The sequence below is a fragment of the Muntiacus reevesi genome, chromosome 7 (assembly GCF_963930625.1).
Source record: "Muntiacus reevesi chromosome 7, mMunRee1.1, whole genome shotgun sequence".
Taxonomy (NCBI): Eukaryota; Metazoa; Chordata; class Mammalia; order Artiodactyla; family Cervidae; genus Muntiacus; species Muntiacus reevesi.
The window spans coordinates 719,325-734,769 of NC_089255.1; the positions used below are offsets into that span (position 1 = coordinate 719,325).

Sequence of the window (15,445 nt, forward strand, 5' to 3'; positions counted from 1 at the left end):
GAGCTACCTGGATAATTACATCTGTCAAAATTCACCAAGCTATACACTTAAAAGAGTAATATTTATTTTATGTAAATTACATTTCAATAGAGTTGATTTTTTTTTTTTAAAGTGTTTCCCAGGGTGACCAAAATAGGGAGAAAAAGAAGAAAAGTGTTTTGAGATAGCTACTAGGAGCTTGCTTTTTGCAGCAACTCTGCTTTCCAGCAGGCTGTGGTCTTTAAGGATACTGTCTGCCCCGAGTGTGCTGCCAGCGCTTCAGCACCAAAGGCTTCTGCCTCCTTAGAGGCAGGAGTGGGTAGAGTATCCTGGGGAGGGTAGAGGTATATCAGGGCTCCAAATGTACATTCTCTTTCCAAAGTATGTTTATTAAGCCAACAAAAACAAACCAGAAAGCTAAGTAAGTCCAAAGCATCTTCTCATACAATTTTGTAACGAATTAAGTGAAAATTTCAACCAGTGAAATTTGGCTTATATAGTTCTTCCCCTAACAGGATTAACTTTTGGATTGCGGGCCAAACCTCGTATCACTTGTTTCCTCTTTTCTCTCCTTCCTGCTGTCTTTCCTTCTTCCCTTCCCTGTCTTCCTTTCTCATCTTCTTCCTTCTTTGCGTCCTTCCTCTCCTACTCTTTCTTCCTTACTCTTTTTCTTCATGGTTTTGTTTGCCATACATTAGGAAAAATAGAACTGGGCTGTAAAGTTTTAAGAAGGGGTTCCCGGCAGGCTCATTCTTGCCCCCATGTGATCCCTGTAGTTGGCACTATTTCCTCACTGGCACTTTCGTACTTGAGTAATTAATGTTTGAAGGAAAAGCCTGATCTGTTTTTGTCATGGACTATGTTCCAAGGTATTTTACTGGAAACACAGCAGGACTGCTATAGTGTGTAAAACATTAGGAATCTAAAACTATTCCTTTCCCAATTTTGCCCTAGTAGCAACTATGCACCCTGATTAAATTATGACTCTTATTTGAAATACTAATGTGCATAACTAAGAAATAGGATGCCTAATGATTGTCATTCTGATCTCAAAAAGTTACTGAATATGAGAGAAGTGATCAAGGGAAGCTTTGTGAAATGCTCAGAAGCATACAATGAAACCAGATTCATCATCCTGCCATTTAGAATTTTAATGTTTCAACTGTTTTTAATACTGTTTAATATAAAAATTAACCTATTTAGAATCTATGGAATATGATTAATTGCTTTGTTTAAGAAGAAATTATAAGTCATCTGTGAAGTGTTCAGTTACACTGTATGTGTATCCCCTAAATTTATACATTAAAGTCCTAAATCCCATGGTGATGATATCTGAATGTATGGACATAGGCAGGGAATTAGGTTAGGATGAGATCATGGGGGATGGGGTAAGACCCTCATGGTGGAATTAGTGTCCTTATAAGAAGAGCTCTCTCTTTCCTCCATGTGAAGACACAGTGAGAAAGTAGCCATCTGCAGTCCAGAGAGACTTCTCACCAGACACCTACCCTTCCAGTACCCTCAGCTCAGACTTCCAGCCTCCAGAACTGTGAGAAATATATTTCTGTTGTTTAATCCACCCAGTCTATGGTGTTTTAACAGTTTGAGTGGACGAATATAAGTGATGATAGAGACCATCATTTCCTTTTGACCTTAAATATGAATATATAAAACTAAATTTTTATATAATTTTATATAATTACATGAATATGTATGTAATGACATTATACATATCTTTTGACAAGATCGTGCTTATATTATAAACAATTTTGCCTCTGATTTTAACAACCAACACAATATAGATGTTTTCTCGTGTTAATAAATATTGCCTGATATTCTCTTTCACTGTTTGCATGACATGTCATCATAAAGATTGTCAGGTTCTTTTAAGCCATGCTTTTGGCTATCTAGATTATATCTGACTTTCCATTACTATATGGTATTATGTTATGAATCAACTTAGTAGTTAAGTTTTTGTCTAAACATGTGATTGTTTCCTCACACTAGAATATCAGAGTTGATTCACTTTTAAAATTATCACAGCACATACCAAATACATATCAAAAATATTATACTTATTTGTACTTCAAACAATTAGTTCATAAACGTGACTATCTCACTGAATTTTACAATGTCTAGTTCCCTGCAGCTGAATGTCAAAGGAGAGAGTGCATAAATGTCCCATCGGCCCTGAGCACCATCCGCACTTACTTTTCCTGTCTCATTCCACCCTCAACAGTACCCAACACTATTCCTCAATTTTCATTACTAAGAGGATGAGTGAAAACTGTGTGCTCTTTTATTGTACTATTATTACAAATGAAGGCACAGATAAGAGTGAAAAGTCATTCCTATCTTTATGTTTAGATTTCTTCCTCTATAATTTTTTATAAATTTTAATCAATTTTCATTTCTTAAGAGTTTTAAAATTGCCACTTGAAAGGTTAAAAGTCTTTTGCAGAGAAATGATTAATGTTATTATTAAAACTAGGCAAAACATTCACAAATTTATAGCAGATGAATAATAAATATTATTAATCTACAGAGTTTTGTGAATAGCTTTTCCCAATTTGTCACTTTGACTTTTAGCTTTTTCTTGTACACAAGTTACAACCAGGTGTTTTTGTAAGGTGGAGTTCAACTTACCTGTGACTGTGACTTCTTTTCTGCCCAGAAGAGAGAGCAGAAACCATACCTCAATTCTAGGGTACCACTGTCATTTTTGTTTCCTCTACATCTTTCTGCCATCACACTGTGAACAAGTGAAGTAAACATTGAGGCTCCAAACTCACTTAAAACTATATAGATCATTTTAAACAATTAAACAAGGAGATTCGTTAAGGAGGGTAAATGATCAGAAAGTAAGTGTTTGCCAGAGGAGACAAATGGGAAAGGAAGCACAAAAAAGAACAACTAAAACACTGTCATCATTTTGGGGGCACAATTAAATCTGAAAATTAGCAAGACAGCGAGAACTTAACTTACATTTTGGAAGTTTATAATGATAAGTAAAAAACTGATCGACAGTCTGTGGTGTGACATAGTTTCTTCTCTGGTGTCTTCAATGCCTATTTGAGTGATAAAAGGTTGGAAATTATAGTGCTACTACTGGTATTTGTTAATGAACCTTTAAATTGGCCATCACTGTTATAGCCTGTTTATGTTGGCTTGGCTGTGGTGGCTCTTTTATTGAAATAGATAACACAATTAATTTACTTCAATCTTCTAAAATATTTGGATTTTATCCAAAGAAAATGACTGTCAGAAATAATGCCAGATTTGGGACCAGCAACAGGAAAACTCTACACATATCACCAACCAAAAGTGCCAGTTGTAAAAGGAGGGGGAAATTGTTGTAAGGGAGAAAGTGAAAGTCGCTCAGCCCTGTTCGATTCTCTGTGGCCCACCATGGACTGCTGGAGTGGGTAGCCTTTCCCTTCCCCAGGGGATCTTATCTTCCCAACCCAGGGATTGAACCCAGGTCTCCTGCATTGCAGGCAGATTCTTTGCCAACTGAGCTATCAGGTGAGGGAGGGGGCACATGCATATCACTCACATGGCTAAGAGAAAAAGAAATCAAATTTTCAAAAACTACTGTCAGTTTTAGCCGTTGACTTTTTTGCCATTAACTTCTAAGTAAGAAGGTGAAGCAAAGGTGGTGTTGACTTAGTTTAGAACAGGGCTTAATAAAATGTCATATATTTGCCATTGTTTGCCCTAATAGCTGAATGTTTGTTTTCAAGGTTAATCAAAATAGAAAATAACTTTTTACAAAGACATCAGAATAAAAGAAAGTAAACCTAGTTCTCATTGTTTTATATAAAAGACATTGTTTTATCTTCTGATATGAAGCATAAAATGTAGAGAGCCAAAACTTTTTAAGGATTAAATTTTTATTTTCGCTTTTATATACATATCTCCATGTATATATATTGAATTATTTGATACTTTATCTTCTTTGAAGGTGAATTGATTTTGATTGCTTAAAGTCTAGTTTCTCTATCAATTTCTTAAAGAGGAGAAAGTCTCTATCAAAATCTTTATTTTTCCAATTATCTGTTTCTTTAATCCTGTTCATTTTTGCTTCATATTTTTAAACTTTATTCTTAAGCACATAGTTATGATAATTTTGTCTTCCTAATGAAATGAGTTATCATTGTGAAATCTCTATTTTTAGGAATACAATTTGTGTTAAGGTCAGTTTTATCTATTATTAACACTGCCACTACAGCCTTCTTTTCTTACTCTTGGCATGCTAAATATATTTCTCCTCATTAGCCATTTACTAAGTAAATCTCTTATTAACAGGGCTGTGCTTATCTTAGAATTGCAGCACTTTTCTATGTATTATTACTTAAACTGTATCTGTTATATGACTTATTGTTGGGTCTTTTATCCATTTGGACAGTTTTTAATTTGGGTGTTTAGTTTCTTAGTGTTTAATATAATTATTGATATGATTCAATTTAGATCTGCCATGCAGTTTTTTCATTTATCCCCCTTTTTTTGTTACTCTGTTCCCCCTTTTCTCATTTGTTTCTGATTTTTGAATACGTAAAAAATTTTATTTTACCTACTATCTTAATAACTATAGTTTTTTCCCTTTCTTTTTTTCTTAACTTGATGGATTACAGTGCACATATTTAGTTTTTTCCTAACCAACATAGAGTTAAAATTGGACCACTTCATGTAAATTGTAGACACAGTACAACTACATATATAAATGAGCCTAAACAGATGATAAATTCAATGAACTCCATTTTTTACTGTAAAAGTATATAAAGAGAAATACAGTTTTCCATTTACCCTTATTTTTACCATTTCTTTCTGAGGATCCAATTTGAATTTGGTATCATTTCTTCAGCCTGAATGAATCATTTTAGCTTGATTTAGCATTTCTTAAGATGTCAGTCTGCTGTTATTTTTTATTCACATATTTCAAACTTCTCTTACTGAATTTAGAATTATTATAGCTTCTTGATAAATTGGCCTCTTTATTAATATATAACGTCTCTCTTGGTCCTGGCATTTTTCCTTGTTCTGAGGTCAACTTGGTTTGATACAATATGAGCACTCCAGCTTTCATCTAAGTAGTGTTTTCATATTATAACTTTTTCCATTCTTTAGCATTTATATTTTAATAGTTAAAGTGGGTTTCCTGTAGACAACATGTATATATAGGTTTTGGTTTTCATCCAATCTGACAATATTGACTTTTAATTGGGGTATTTGGGCCAGTGCTATCCAATGAAAATAAAATGTGAGCCACAAATATTAGTCACATTTATGTAATTTTTAAAAAATTTAGTAGACACACCAAAAAGGGTTAAAATACTCTTTCAATACTTTGCTTTATTTATTCAAATATATCAAAAAATATTCTCATTTAAACAATCAATGTAAAAATATATTACTGACTATTTTACATTAGATTAACTCATACTAAGTTTTTGATAGCCAATGCATGTTTTATACTCATACCACATTTCAATTTGGCCTAAACATATATGTCCCTAATACCTAAATGTGACTTTGGCATTGGATGACACAATATATTCAGTGTGGCTATCAATAAGACTGAAGTTAAAGCTATTTTCTATTTGTTCCATCTCATCTTTCTCTTATCAAATATTTCTGCATTTTTATATTAATGATGTTATGAGATTAATTATATGATTCTATTGTATCTTTACTCTTAGTTAGCTCACCTTGTTCCTTTTTCTTATTAGTAATCGCTTTAGAGTTTACCATATTCATCTTTAACTTATCACAGTCTAAATTAAGATTATGTTATTATCACTTCAAATACAGTATAAAAATCTTATAAGAGTGTAACTCCATATTCACTTTTCCTCTTTGGTTGTATTGTTGTCATATGTTTTATTTCTGCTAATTCTATAAACGAAACCATGCATTATTACTTCTTAATAATAAATGTCAAGTATATTTGTTAATAATGACAAGGAAATGATCTGCTACAGAAATTTTTTAAAGTGAGAACATATATCTTCTTTAAATATTTGAATGTTTATTTAAATATTTTGGAGAAGGAAATGGTAACCCTCTCCAGTATTCTTGCCTGGAGAATCTCCATCGACAGAGGAGCCTGCCAGGCTGCAGACCATGGGGTTGCAGAGTCAGACATGACTTAGCAACTGAACAGCATTCAAATATTTACCATTTCCAGCACTCTCACTCTTTTTGCAGATTCAAATATACGTTTGGTACCAATTAACTTCTGTTTGAATATTTTCCTTAAGTATTACTTTTAGTATGAATCTTCTTAATTCTCACAAGTTTTTTTTTGGTCTGAAACATATTTTTGCCTGTAAGTTTGAAGAATATTGTGATACATGCAATAATTCTAGGTCAAGAAATATTTTTCATTTAGCATCTTAAAGATCTTATGCCACTGTCTTCTGGTTTTATAGTTTCTGAAGTCTGCTTTCATTTTGATGTATATTTTTCTCTTTGTCATGTGTCTTTTTTCTCTACCTTCTTTTAAGATTTTCTTAGTGTCTCTGGTTTTCAGTGATTTTATTATAAACCTTAGTGTTGGTTTCATTACCACCATTGTGCTTTTGTTATTATTTAAATTATTGAATTTATGTGTCTGTCAGTCATCAAATTTATAAACTTTTCATGACTATTTCATCACATTTCTTTCCTGCCTCATTATTTTTTCTTCTTCTAGGACTCCAGTTACTAATGTGTTATAATACTTGATAATATCCCTCTAATAGTGAAATTTATTTTCATCTTTTTCTATGACTTTTTAACATACTTTTCATTAGCATGCCTTTAAATGTAATGAGGTTGCCTGTGACTTATATACTTATAATAACATTCAGTGTATTTTTTTAAGTATATGTTGTACTTTTAATCTCTAGAAAATCTATCTGAATTTTGTTTACAACTTCATTATGATTATTGTGTCTAAGATCTCATCATGTTCAGGTTTTCTTTTATATCCTTTATAGAGAAGTTCTAATGTTTATCTCAGCTACCTTTTAAATTAGCACACTATATAGAGTCAGTAAGTTTCTAGAAAAAAGTGAGCAGAAAGTACAAAAATTCCAATGTATACTCAATTTCCCCTAAACTAGACAGTTTTCCCCATGTTTAGTATCTCAGAGTAGTGTGGCAAATTTTTTGCAATTGATAAGCCTATACATACACATTATCATTAGCTAAAGTGTACAGATTACAGTAGCCTTCATTCAGTAGCCTTCATTCTTTGTGTGTATATTTCTATGGGTTTTGACAAGTGCATAATGTCAGGTCTCCACCATTACAGTGTAACATACAGATAGCTTCCCAGGCCTTTGTGCCACCTGCTCATCCCTCACTCCCAGCACCCTAATCCCTGGCAACCACTGGTCACTATTTTTCTTAGTTAATTTGACTAGAGGTTCATCAACTTCGTTGATACTTTCCAAGAGCTAGCTTTTGGTTTTGCCACCTTTATTGATTTCTGTTTTAAATTTCACTGATTTCTACCCTAATTTTTTATTATTCGTTTGTTCTTACTTTGGATTTAATTTGCTATTTTTCTAGTTTTCTCACCTTGGGTGACACAGAAATGAAGAGGTGTTTCTGAAGTTGGTTATTTCCCTTTCCCCACATCAAAGGTAAAATGGGGCTGGAGTTTGATATTTCCCTTCTCCTAAGTCAGATAGGCTTTATTAAAATACAAGTCAGTCAGATTTTGGTAAAATAGTAACTTTAGAGGGTATTCTTTGTTAAGGATAATAGGATGCTTTTGGAATATTTCAGAATGCTGCATTCTTCTCACACTGTGGGAATCATGAGGACATCTCTCTCTAATGTTCATCCTCAAAAGCTAGTGGGACTATTGGGGGTAAAACTCTCATAAGCATGAGACAACTTGTATGACTGGCCTGCCTGGAGTCTCTTAACATTCAAGCTTATCCAAACAGAACTTCCAACAATTCAGCAGTTGCTGTTTAAGTATTTCTAACAGACTTCTGCTCTTAGACTTTTGCTCCTAGTGAAGAAAACACTTTGACTTGCAGTATATGAATCTGTCTCCAGTTGGGGCAGTAGTTTGCCCTGTGACCTTCAATTCTCTGATGTATATCATATATCTAAAAATGATTGCTGATTTTTACTTTGTTCATCTTTTTCTTTTTCTGAAAATGAAGTGAAATTTCTAAGATTTCTATACTGTAGACCATAAACTGGAAGTTGTCCCAGCTTTCCAAACTCTTCATTTGTTAATTCCTTTATGTGCTATTTCTGCATTTATTTCTATCAAATTATATTTCTCCTGATTAAAATCTGTATTTTTCTGTTCCTTTGATTGCCTAGTAATTTTTGACTAGATGCTGGACACTGTGTATTTCATATTGTACAATAAAGGACTTTTTTTTTTTTATATATACCTTTAAAGAGCACTGTATTTTCACCAGGCAGACAGTTAGGTTACATGTGGGTCATATTAATTTTTCAAAACTTTCTTTTTAACTTTTTAAACATGTTAAAAAAGGTTAAAAAGGCTTCCCTGGTAGCTCAGGCAGTAAAGAACTGCTTGCAATGGGGGAGACCTAAGATTGATCCCTGGGTTGGGAAGATCATCCCCTGGAGGAGGGCATGGCAACCCACTCCAGTATTCTTGTCTGCAGAATCCCATGGACTGGTAGGCTACAGTCCATAGGGTTGCAAAGAGTTGGACACGACTGAAGCGATGAAGCAGGCACACACAGAGAATTTTAAGGCTAACTTACTTTCACTTGCTTTCACTGCTAAGACCTGATGTATCATGAGGTCTTTCCACTTTGACTTCAAGAACAGAAATTACTTCCATCTTATGTGAACTCAAAAAACTTGTCACTCCTGGCCTTTCCCAGGTTCTTTCTCTAATTTCAGAGTTTCCCCTAATGTTTGTGTAGATCAGTACTTAACCAAAGACTCAAGGTGACCCTTCTGCAATTTTCCAGAACTTTCTCATTATGCAGCCCCCTCCACTCTCATATTCTGCCCCACATTCACTGTTCATTCCACTTCAGCCTTCCAGAGCTTTTATCTCTGCTTCCTTTACCCTGATTACCTGGCTCCACTTGGGATCCCCATCCCTGTGCTGTCCTTCCAATCATTAAGCTGTAATGTTGGTACAACCACATCATGTGCCTCTGCTCTTAGAGATTATCACTCTTCTAAGGGATTCTGGCCCACAGGAGTAGATTTAATGGTCACCTGAGTTAAATTCACCCATTCCAGTCCATTTTAGCTCACTGATTCCTGAAGTATTGATGTTCACTCTTGCCATCTCCTGTTTCACCACTTCCAACTTGCCTTGATTCATGGACCTAACATTCCAGGTTCCTATACAATATTGCTCTTACAGCCTCAGACCTTTCTTTCATCACCAGTCCCATCCACAACTGGGTGTTGTTTTTGCTTTGGCTGCATCCCTTCATTCTTTTTGGAGATATAGCTCCACCGATCAGCAGTAGCATACTGGGCACCTACCAACCTGGGGAGTTCATCTTTCAGTGTCCTGTCTTTCTCCCTTTTCAGTTATCATATACAAAACAGGGCTTCCTCGTGGCTCAGTGGTAAAGAATCCACCTGCCAATGCAGGCGATGGAGATTTGATCCCTGGGTCAGGAAGGTTCCATGGAGAAGGAAATGGCAACCCACTCCAGTATTCTTGTCTGGGAAATCTCATGTAGAGAGGAGCCTGGTGGGCTAACGTCCATTGGGTCGCTAAGAGTTGGACACAACTGAGAGATTAAATGACAACAACAACAATATACAAGACAACTGAGGAGAAGTGTCATTAAATCAACACTTCCCCCTAATGCGTAGTAAACTATCTAAAAGTGGATACATATTGTCTTTAATAATTTTAGTTCAGTGATGAGAACTATTTTTTAATGATCGATACATAGGTCTATATTGTTAGAATGGAGATAGGCGAATTTGCACCATGAACCCACAGACCTTCTTGGGTTGAAAAATGAAAGTGTTAGTTGCTCAGTCATGTCCCACTCTTTGCGTTCCCATGGACTGTAGCCTGGCAGGCTCCTGTGTCCATAGAATTCTGCAGGCAAAAACATTGGAGTGGGTTGTGACATAACCAAACCCAATTTGCCCTGGATGCTTTATAGTGTACTCAAATATCCATGCTCAAATTTCAGCATCATGGAAAAATAACAAAGCCAGTGAAAGAAAATTTACTAAAGGTAGAAGGAAACCATGAGTTTCTAATACAGTTGGGAAGATATCCAATGATGTATCAGTGATGCAGTGCATCACAGGATACAACAAAGATGCGACAGTGATCTTAAACTTTAGATATAGGAAACTGAAATTTACTCCAGTTTATAATTCCTCAGAGTAGAATCCCAACCTGGAGAAAAGCTTTGTGAGAAATCTCAAAGAGCTGTATCACTATAGGCAGAATTAAGGACAAGTTTAATAACTTACTTTTAGTTGTGTTGTCAATGGGTTTTGATACAGGGAAGACTGGGAGGACAAATAACTCTCCTGTTCAAGGATTCACTGCACATCTGCATAAGGCAGCATTCTGTAATTAAAAAAAAAAGTTGATAAGCAATTTCAGACTCAGATTTAGCTAAGACTTGAAATGGACAGTCTTCCATATTTGATTCAGAGCAGCCTTCTTTCTTAAGCTCATCTTTTTTTCATTTATAAATCTATAGAAAATAAAATAAATGAAATAAAAACATTCACTACTTAACTAACATTGTCTATTTGGTTGAGTGGGGTTATCATCTCACATATTTCTATTTCCCTAGGCTTTGTGTCCTTATCTTGAGCAATATCTTTGTCACACATTTCTAGCGTATCAAGCATGAGATCTGCAAACCAAGATTTCTAGAGAAATATAAGCAATTTACCAGAATTCACAGTCAGTTACCAAACTCTGTATGCCTGGTTTGTGTAGTATTGATGAATTTACACTCTCTTTGGCTTATATAAAACTGAGAATGAGGATGAACGATATTGTATATATTAATAACCAAACATTAAAACAAAATAGACTTATTGCAGATCAAGACTGCCTCCTCCCCTCAGCCTACGATAGCAGATGCACTTTCTATATAGAGAACATAGTTTTAAAATCTTATCTCAAATGTCCAAGTCTAACTCTTGAGAAAGATAGGTTTGGCACTAAGAGTAATAGCATTTTTTTAACATCCAATATCTTGTCTCATCAATTATTTTAGTAAAGTTTGCTCTGCAACTGTATTCTCTTCATTCCCAAAATGTCACTGGCAGACTGTAATACAGTTCCTGAACCTTGATTCAAAGCTGGGCAGAAATCACATGAAAGCTATTTTTTTCCCCCTATAATGTGTAACATGTGGGTTTCTTGGCTTACAAAGAGACTTCAAGAAGGCATGATTCTTTAATAATATACCATAGAGAAAATGTTACTTAAAGTAAGCTTTAAGATAAAAATAATCTAATTATGTAATTATGGATAGAGAAAGAGCTCTCTGTGGTTAGCCTGGATCCAACTATGATAATATGATTTTCATGAAATTGGCACAGTTGACAACTGAGACTGCAAATGTTAGATTGCTCATCATTGGTGGGCTTTCTGTAAGATTTTAATCATGAACAGGCAATGACTACATCAAATACCACTTAAGTTTGAAATCAAACAGACTGTTTCCTATATTAAGTACAATTTAAGGAGACATCACCTTTGATTCATATGTAAATATCTGGCAAAAATCCTTAAGCTACTTGTTGACCCATTTTTCATCTTTGGTAGATGGGAGCATAGTTTGCCAATATAAGAAGCTACTGAATCGCATTGACTTAGGGATCCAATCCAAATCCAGAAGATACTTTAGTTTTTGATATTGTTTACATTTAGCAAAGCACAATTCCCAGTTTCTACCAGGAAAAAAAAAAGGACTTACAGCCCTCTCTATAACAAAGAAACATAAACTACTCAAAAGATTTAGGGAGCCAAAAAAGAGGGGAAAAAAAGCCTTCGAATTTCTTTTTGGTGCATGAAGTATACATAACTTTAAAACTTAAGGATTTAACTTTCCTAAATATATGCCTGGATTTAAAGATCACAGGGGGAAATGTGGTAAAAAAATAAGTTTGAGGTTTTATTTCAACTATATTATTTATAAAATAATTCATGAAGACTGATGATTTCAAAACAGAGCCGTGTCATCATTTTCTAATTCATGTAAAACAAATGGCAACATTTTGAACATGTGTCTGTCTTTCATAACATTATGCATTTTTCCCATCCCCGTAAAACCTCACTACATATATAACAGTATCTTTAACTAATGAAATTGCAGTCATCCAAAAAAATTGAGACAACTACAAACTTACTAAAAACTAACTGAATGGGTAATTTTTTCATTGGACATTATTTAAAAATTAAGGTTAGAAAAATATGAATTGGGGCTATTTTCCCTAGAGTCACACTATTCTAACCTGTATTTGTAAGGAATGAGAAATGTACGAAGAAATTCTTTCTTGCTCAAAGATTTACAATGAGGCAGTAACTAAGAAAGAATCAGTCATCTGTGGCCATTTTGAAGTGTCGCAACCTTTTAGTGAAAATGTTTATCTCATTGGAATGTTTATCTTGTTGGAATAAAAATGTGTGTATCTGGACACAAGAAAATTAACTGTGGATATAGAACAACTGTAGATTTACTTTTTGAAACAAAACGTTTTTAGTGAAGAAATACATATGCGAATAAATAGATGGTGGTCAAAAATATGTGGCCTACAGTTTAAAAAAATAGGGGAAAATTACTGTTCTTGTTTCATATTCGAGAATGGCAACCACAGATAAAGACAATTTGAAGCCTTTTTTCCCCCAGTTCTGTCAAATATTTGGTTTGTTAATTTTACGACACTTCAAACAGAAGCCTCCATTGTATAACATTTCATAAAATAAAATTTCCAAAACTGATCTCAATTTATTTGTCCAGCAAACTCTGACTCTTTTATAAGTTGTAATTACTAACACTTTCGAGGACGGTTAAGTTTAAAAGAAAGAATTTCCACATATATGACCTGAATTTGAAGTTTTTTCCTAAATTAATTTCCATGGAAAATATATCACACATTGGAATATAAATTGATAGATTTTTATAGTTAACATCTATTCTTTTCAAAAATACTTCCTAGACTAGAACCAGTCAGTGATTTTCAGTTTTACCTCTTAGTGCCAGATAATAACCCTTCTTTTTTTTTTAATTTTGGGAACACCTTACTATTGATTTACATATGGCTGTGCTGGGTCTTCGCTGCTGGACGGGCTTTTCTCTCATTGCGGTGTTCAGGGTTCTCATTGTGGTAGCTCCTCTTGTTGCAGAACATGGGCCCTGGACACTCAGGATGCAGTAGTTGCAGCATCAGGGCTCTCGGGCACAGGCTCAGTGGTTGTGGCTCATGGACTTAACTGATCTCTGGCAGGTGGGATCTTCCCAGACCAGACCCTGAACCTGTGTTTCCTGAATTGGCATGTGGATTCTTTACCACTGACCCACCAGAGAAGTACGACCCTCCATTCTTATCTTTTGACTTTGTCCAAGTCCATCCACATAACTATGCTTCAGTGAAATTTCACTTTCTTTTATATATTGTTCAATACAATTTATTTCCAGAGAGATACATAGCTATTTTTCCATGGATTAGAAAGAATGACTATAACATTTTTCCCAGTTTTTTTTTTCCACTTGATTTGTAAGATTTGTTTTGTGACTCAATATATTAAGTAGTTGTGACATTGGCCTATTAAAATCTAAATACTTTAAGGTCAAGCAATATTTAAAATAAGTAATTTCATTAATTCCTTAGCTTTTAGAGGAAAACAAGGTAAAGAAATAGCATTTAGAGTTTATATCAAACTGCCAAGGAAAGGCACCAGGCCTTCTCAAAGCCAACCGCTCTCCTCCATGATTAAAGTAAGATACCTGACCTGTTAGTTCGGTTCCATTTTCACTTTTAGCAATGTCTTAATCGGGAAATTGCAAAACAATGTTGTCATGCAAGACTTCCAGGAGTACATCTGTTTCTAATGTACAGTGCATAATTTAATGACGAGACACTTCAGTGGTCTACCCACTGCGAATCTCAGTTGTTAAATATGTCTGGAGCAAGACATCTTTAAACAGTAGGCACTATTTTGGTACATTAATTTTCTCACACTCAGAAGCGGAAAATATAATTCTAACTGTCACTTTGTATGAAGCTCTGTTTACTTTAAAATGCTATTTAGAGCTTAAATGTCTTGTTCAAACTGATTAACTATAGTGGAATTTAAAACTTTTATAAAACCTATTTATTATGGTTAATGTTTTTAGAAATTTTTTCTCCCCTTTAGACTATAGTTTAAGAAACCTATCTAATTGGCAATGAAACACAGACTCTCAAGGCAAACCTTGAAAAAGATAAACCAACCGATTTCCAGAAGACACTAAAATCTAAAATGCAAGCCACAACTTGGTGTAGAACTAGAAGTGTAAACAGAGAAGGTAAACACTTCTCCAGGAGATTAGGAATGGAGAGCCAAAGCCTAAATAACCGTCCCCAGACCACAGTGGCCCGGCGGTTACCAAACAGCATCTTCAGTGATTCAGCTTGGCTGACCACACGCTTGCTAAGTGGCTTGGTATCCAACAAATCTCTTACAGTGTATAAGATCTAATGATACGTGGTTAAATGTGGGTATCCTGTTTAGAACTTGTCTGACCAGTATCCCAAAGAGATAACAAATGTATGGTAAGGGGAAAATATCCCACTAAAGAATTTACAAGTATTAGAACTTTTATTAAAATTGTTTCAGTATTAGTATCAGCCTCCATTTTCAATTATAGATAGTACCTTGAAACAATCAACTCCACTCTTCATTTAGACTATCAAATAACTCCTGTATTCAGATTTAGTCCTAACCTATTTAAGATTGAAAAAATGTTTCCCAGTGAGATCTTATTATTATTTTATTTTTTTGCAGTAGTTGACTATGGGATAAATAAGACTCTCTAGCAAAATGTAATGTAAAGACTTTGAAGAGAGTTTTAAAATTAAATGAATGATTATGTCACTTATAACTGTGACATAACATTACAAGAAAAGTATTTGAACTTCTAACCCTTGAGTCATTGAAAACTATTGCAATCAGAAGTTTCTCCAGAGGAATTGAGAGATGACAGATGAAATGACTTTAGAGATTCATTTTGTCCTTGTTTCTCTAATTCAGGCTCTAACACTCCTATTTTTAAGGGCACCGTAAGGCTCTCCTACATAGACTGTTGCTTGTCAAATACCTAAGACATATAATTTTTCTGTAATCATGTCTTCCCCAATAATTTAAATTTTTTCTGATCTCCCTTCTCTGACTTCCAGCCACTAGGTACACAGAAAATACACCCAAATCTTTAATGAATGACTAAATTCTTACCTGAGAAACTTAATTTTGCTGGGAAAA

At 34.4% G+C, this 15,445-nt stretch overlaps 1 long non-coding RNA gene across 1 annotated transcript in view; it reads right to left on the bottom strand.

Moving 5' to 3' along the window:
• LOC136172199 (uncharacterized) overlaps positions 1–10,538 on the bottom strand; it is a 36,259-nt gene extending 25,721 nt beyond the window's left edge. Inside the window, exons 1-2 of the long non-coding RNA XR_010663972.1 lie at positions 10,432–10,538; positions 2,626–2,731 (exon numbers count right to left, since the gene is read on the bottom strand). This is a non-coding gene — a long non-coding RNA (uncharacterized lncRNA). The remainder of the gene's footprint in view (positions 1–2,625; positions 2,732–10,431) is intronic.
• Between the last annotated feature and the right edge of the window lie 4,907 nt (positions 10,539–15,445).